Consider the following 6,000-nt stretch of genomic DNA (forward strand, 5'->3'; position numbering starts at 1 on the left):
CTACAGGCGCTGCACAAGGGGCTCCCGCCAAGCCTCGAGGTCGGCGGGACCTGCCAGCCCCCGGGGGCACACCCACCACGGCCTGTCTGCACGGCCGGGAGCCCACCCCACGCTGCCAGCGCCTGCTCGTTTCCAGTGCTCCCCACCCCCCAGACCGTGCTCCTCACCTGCCCGATCCCGGCTACTCCGCACGCCCCCTCCCTCCCCACGGGCACCACGCCTGTCCCCATTTGAGAGCCACAGCCGCCAAGGCCCCGCGGTCACACACCGGGGCTAGCCCGCCCACGCCGGCTCCAGCCCCACACCGGGCAGGACTATTCTGGAAAGGAGTTCAGGGCGCCCCCACCAGCACCTCTGAAAACAAGCCAGGTCCAGGCTCGGGGAGACGGTGCCGTGCATGGTGTGCCCCCCCCAGCACGCACCCTGATGTCGCCGTGGGGGTTAGGCTGAGGGGTCCGGGGACTGGGCAGGTGACGGTGGCAGCGGGGGGAGGAGAAGGGCAGCCCGTGGGGCCTGGGGGCTGCACAAAGCCCTCAGAGGGGCCGGGGCCTGACTCCGGGCCGCCGGGGTTCAGTCACGTGACTGCCTCCGTTCCCCCTCCCCGGCCAGAGAGGACAGGCGGTGGCAGGTGAGGAGGGAGACTCCAGAGGCCCCCAGAAGCATGTCCGCACCTTTGGCCGGGGCAGTGGGGACGGGGACCCTCTGGGCTCAGAGCCACGTGCTCCCAGTCGGGTGAGGGCCTGAAAGACAAAGGAGCAGGCCCAGCACGTCGCCCTCCCGACGAGAGACGGGCGGTGGGGTCCCAGCAGCCGAGTCCCAGCCTCCAGGACCCGCGGCCGGCCCGGTGGGGAGGGGTCCTCAGGTGCGCATGAGCCTCCAGCTGGGCTCAGGGCTCTGGATTAGCCCTCCTCTGTCTTTTCTCACCCCTGCAGGCCCCCGCCCTGCTCAGCTCCGTGCACATTGTTTGGATACTCCCCTTCTCCCAGAGGCCAAGCCTAAGAAAGCGACCTTTCTAAAGAAAGAAACAGTAATGCTGCAGCCTCCAACGTGTCCCCAGGACTCGGACGGCCAAGCCCAGGCCTCTCGGTCTGACACCCAGTCCGCCAGCCCCTTCCTCTCAAGGATCCTTCCAGAAGGCCGTGTCCCAAGCACAGTGCCCCCCGGCCCCCATGCCCTTCCTCGTACGGCTCGCGCGTGCTTTGTGGCCATCAGGGTTCAGGTCCGATGCCACCTCCTGCAGGCAGCCCTCCTGCTCCCTGAGGCGGAGCTCGACGGCGGGACGGGATGCTCTGTGAGCTGACCCTGGCTGACGTGTCCTGCCTGGAGTCAGCGCTCCGAGCCGCTCTGCCCACTCTCCCTCCCGGCCCGTGAGCCCCCTGCGGGCACCTCCGAGTGGAACACAGGGCAGACCCCCAGGAATCGGTGCCCCCCGCCACCCTCCAGGGCTCAGGGGAGAGGGGCGCGTCCGTCCCCTACTCAGGAGTGGAACCCACCCTCTGGAAACAGCCCATCACCACCTCTCTGGTCTATCGCTGGGCCACCTCTTTCATAGATCCCTGTTTTGTTCCTCTGGCTCTCCCACCCGATGGTGAACCCTTGAGGGTTATTCAAGCCCCTTGGGCGATCCGGATGAATCTGGGCAGGCTCAGCCTCCCCCCTCTGGCTCCTGCGGGCGCTGGGATGGGGGCTTCCCGGGCGGGTGCCTGGGCGCCCCTGTCCTCAGCACCCTCCGGGCCCCCTCAGGCCAAGACAGCCGCCCTCTGGGAGGGGCTCACGTCCCCGAGGGTCTCCAGCAGCAAGAGAAGCCCGGGAGAAGGAAGGGGCCCTAGCAGCCAACAGGTGTGCCCGCGTCACTAGCTCACAAAATGAATCCAGCCTACTCTTCCATCCACATCACACGTCCACACGGCAGGCGGTTCTCGCCAACCACAGTCTCCGCAAGCAGCACGCTTCCGATCATTGTGCGGCGGCCTCCCCGCGGCCGACCGACCGACCGGGGTCTGAGCCAGACGGGAGCACGGGCCGCGAGTGTCTACGGGGGAACCGGCCCTTCCCAAGAGTGCCTGCTCAGGCAGGACCCGGTCCTGGGCTCCAGGCAGGGGGAGCCGCCCCTGTGACTCGCTCCCCGGGGCTGGGCCTGAACTGACCTGGCGGGAGACTGGCGGCCCGGACAAGCACCCCCGCCCGCCTGGGCACACAGGAGGGCAGGGATGGGGTCTGGCCTTCTGCCTAACCAGGCTTCTTTTCCCTTCCGGCGGATGGGCTGCAGGCCACAGGACACACCCCGCAGGGCTCCAGCAGCCGCAGAAAAGGGGGAGCCCCTCACCCCCAAACCAAGCTTCCAGGGAGCTGGGAAATACTCACGCTGGGGATGGGGGCACGCGGCCGTGGGCCGGGGCTTCTCCTGGGGAAGGGGGGGCTGCCGGGTCAGCCCCCCACCCCCAGCCACTCGCCAAGCTTCCTTCGGGGAGCGCCTGGGAGACAGCCACTCTGCTGCAGCTTACAGGGGCTCTGGTGGCCACTGGGCACCTTCCCCAAGGGGCTTCTGAGGCCCCAGCCGAGGGTATGGGGGGGTGAGGGGCACACTGGGGGAACCTCCCCTTTGCCTCCCCTCCTGCAGTTTGCAATCATCAGGAAGGGGCCGGCTCTTCCCTCCTGCCTCCCTCCCCACGGCCTCACTCCCTTCCCTTGCCCGGGGCCTCCCAGGCAATTCAGAGGAGAAAACAAAAGGCCCATCTCCTGAGCCCGACCTGGGACCCTCCCGGTTCCAGCGACAGGGGTGACAGCGTCTGCATCTGTCAGAAAAGTACAGCAGAGTTCCCAGTCTGTCCATCTTCGCAGCAGCCCCGGAAGGGCGCGGGGCCGTGGAAGCCCCAACCCCGGTGTCCAACCGTGCCCCTGCTCAGACAAGGACGGGAGTCCCTTTGCACCACCCCCTACCCCCGGGGGCGGGGGCGGGGGCGGGGGTGGGGGGCGAGCCAGCACGCGCCACCCCGGGCACCAGACCACCTGCGGGGCCGCCCTGAAGCTCCAGACTTAAAAGAAGAACGCAGTGAGCAGCCCCCAGTCCGGCTGCGTCCACACCTGGGGAGGTGCACGGCTCCCTCCACTACTTGGGGTAATTTTCCGGACAAGATCCGCGAATACCTACTTTTCGCCTTTGCCTCTGCCTCGGTTCAAGTTCACCCAGAGACAGCGGGCAGAGCCCTCCGCTGACCGGAAGCCTCGCTCTCGGGGTGAGTGAGCGGCTCCTGCCAGAGGCAGCGCGCACCCCGAACCCCGCGCTCGCCCCCTGCCCGGCCGGATCCGCCTCTCCCTCCCTCCCTCCGCGGACACTGACGGTCGCCGAGGATTCCAGGAGGGGACGCCGCGTCCGAAGCTGCCCTGCGCGCCCCCGCCCGCCCCCGGGGGCCCCTCCCGAGCGCTGCCCCCGCGCGCGCACCCACACCCCCCTCCCCGGCCCGCCGCCCGGAGCAGGTGCACCCCCGCCGCGCTCCGGCCGCGTCTACACAAACTTGTTCGCGGGCGGCTGGGAAGGAGCGCGCCCGCCCCCGCCCGCGCGGGGGGGGGGGGGGGTTCCCGTTGGGGGTCCCGCTGGGGGTCCCGGCGGGCCGCCCCGGAGACAGGACTCACTCACCCCGGATCGCGGCCGGCTGGGGCGCCCGCTCCCGCGGCCACGCGCCCGCTCCCGGGCACCGAGCCCCGCGGCCCCGCAGCGCCCGGAGCCCCGGCGCCCCCACCCTCCCCCCCCCCCCCGCCGCCGCGAGCGGCCCGACGCGCGCTCCCCCCCCCCCCCTCCGGGCACAGGGCGCCGCCACCAGGCTCCGGGGCTGCGGGCGACCGGGCGGCGCGGGCGGGCGGCGGGCGGGCTCTGCACATGCTCACTCGCGCGGCCCGGGGACAGCGGCCGGCCGCCGCCGGGTCCTAGAGGCGCCCGCTCGGCCCGCCGCGTGGGAGGGGTCGTGCTGGGGGCGGGGGCCCGCGGGAGGGAGCGGGCAGGCGGGCGGGGCACGCGCGCACACGCTCAGCCGGGCTGCCACGCTCACTCGGTCGCAGACTCACAGGGACAGACGCACCGTCTGGTGCAGACACTGAATCCCGGCCCGCGGGCCACGCCGACAGCCACGCTTTCTCACGCGCGCGTGTGCGCACACACACCGGGCTCTGTCCCACTCGCTCGCAGACAGCCCGGGACCCCGTGGCAGGCACACACACAGGGTCGCACAGACACACGCGGGGCCACCGTCCCACGCACATCTGGCCGTGGACGCCCTCGTGCACACGACAGGCGGGGACAGCCGCGCACACAACCGCCAGCCCAGGAGCGGGAGAACACACGGACACCATCCCCCCCGCCCCCCCGGCCCCCGCACACTCAGGGCACGACACCGGGGACTGACCCACGCCCTGACAGGGTGCCCCACGGAAGCAGGGCCACACACCCGGGGTCAGCTGACGGGCGCACTCCTGTGTGGTCACACTGGGCCACCCACAGGCACACGCGCACGCACGCACGCTCGGAGGTGGACAGGTGTGCCTCCACACTGCCATCCACAATCCCCCTCGTGAAACGGGGCTGGTCCAACCCTGAGCGTTTCCCCTCCAAGCGTCCCCCTGCCCCTGCTCCCCACAGCCCCCCAGCCACGGGGCCACCCCTGTGGGCGCATCGGCGGTCCCGTCCTCACCCGGGGCCGGCCGCCCAGATGCTCCAGGAGGCTGAGGACCCGCACGGGCTGTGCGGCTGGTAGGGCTCTGGTGGTGCGGCTCTAACCCGGCTTCCTGAGAGGGAGCGTCGTGCCTCTGATGACCGCTAGGGGCAGAGCTGCTTGGCGAGGCTCCCAGGAGCCTGTTTTCAACAGGTGCAGGGGGGTAAGGATTGGCCGGGCCGGGGACCGGTGGGAGCCCCGCTTCATGGCGGTCAGCCGGGTGGCAACCAGAAGGGAAAGGGGCTTGCTCAAGGTCACACAGCTAGCAGGCCAAGCCCCGGAGTCAGAAGAGAGTCGGCCCCCTCTGGAGCCCTGGGGACACCGGGCGAGGGTGGCAGGGGTGACAGACGCATCCTGTGCCGCCCCGGCATTCCTGGCTTTGCAGAACAGCCCCGTGCGTCTCCCTTACCGCGTGCGCGTGACTGCGCCCGTGTCCTGCTGGTGACGCCGCCCCAGGCTCCCTCCTGCCCGTTACGTCCCTGGAATCTCACGGCGAGTCAGGGGCTGCCTTCCCGCGGCCACTCTACAGAGGAAGCGGCCGGGGCCCAAAGGGGGACGAGTGTCCGAGGCCCACAGCGAGCGGGGCCCAGGGGAGCTTAGCGGAGAAGTGACGTGGCTGCGGCCGGGAGGAGAGCTGCCTCAGGAAAGAGAAGGAAAAAGCTGCTGGGCGTCTGTGCCATTTCTGTGCCCGATGCCACGCCGCTCCTGCTGTGCAAAGCCCTCCAGGGACGTGCACCGCCTGTGAGGGGGAGACAGGAGCACCTGATGACTCTGGAGGGATGCGGAGAAGGGAAGAGGGTGGTGGGATCCAGGAAGTGGTTGAGAAGGCGTGGGCTACGCGGCTCGGGTCACCTGTAAGGGGTGTGCATGGCCGGGAGCGTTTCAGGGCCGGGATGAGGTCCTTCTCTGTGGCAGTGGTGACAGATCAGAGGACATGAGGGGGCCACTTGGACTAGGCTTGATGGGGGAGCCGCTCCCAGCCCCCCGTCCAGCTCTGCCTCGCAACTGTCACGTCTGCATCGCCGGGACTGTTCGACACCTATCTGCACGGCATCTCAGCCCGTGTCTCGGAAGGTACCCTAATGCCACGGGGGGCTTCTCTGATGGGCCCACAGTGGTGCTGACGTGTCCAGGTACCGTTCGGTGAAGCACCACCTCCCAGTCCCCTGCAGGTCCGGGACCGGGGACCAGACCGTCGGCTCGCATCTCAGTCCCACAGTGTTTGGCTCTTGATTCTATCTGCTTCTCTCTTTGTGGATCCCAGTGATTGGACCCCAAGTATTCACATTGCCTC

At 69.9% G+C, this 6,000-nt stretch overlaps 1 protein-coding gene across 5 annotated transcripts in view; it reads right to left on the reverse strand.

Annotated features, from left to right (window-relative positions):
- The window catches only part of WSCD1 (WSC domain containing 1), a 28,626-nt gene extending 23,097 nt beyond the window's left edge, over positions 1 to 5,529 (reverse strand). For 2 of the 5 annotated variants that reach the window (XM_042914768.1, XM_042914772.1), the window contains exon 1: positions 3,638 to 3,725. The gene's annotated coding sequence lies outside the window, so the exon portion shown is untranslated. Of the gene's footprint in view, positions 1 to 3,151; positions 3,378 to 3,637; positions 3,726 to 4,685; positions 4,952 to 5,115 lie in introns of those variants that run through there. The other 3 variants (XM_042914771.1, XM_042914769.1, XM_042914770.1) reach the window with 3 other exon arrangements.
- Between the last annotated feature and the right edge of the window lie 471 nt (positions 5,530 to 6,000).

The sequence above is a fragment of the Panthera leo genome, chromosome E1, assembly GCF_018350215.1.
Source record: "Panthera leo isolate Ple1 chromosome E1, P.leo_Ple1_pat1.1, whole genome shotgun sequence".
Classification (NCBI taxonomy): Eukaryota; Metazoa; Chordata; class Mammalia; order Carnivora; family Felidae; genus Panthera; species Panthera leo.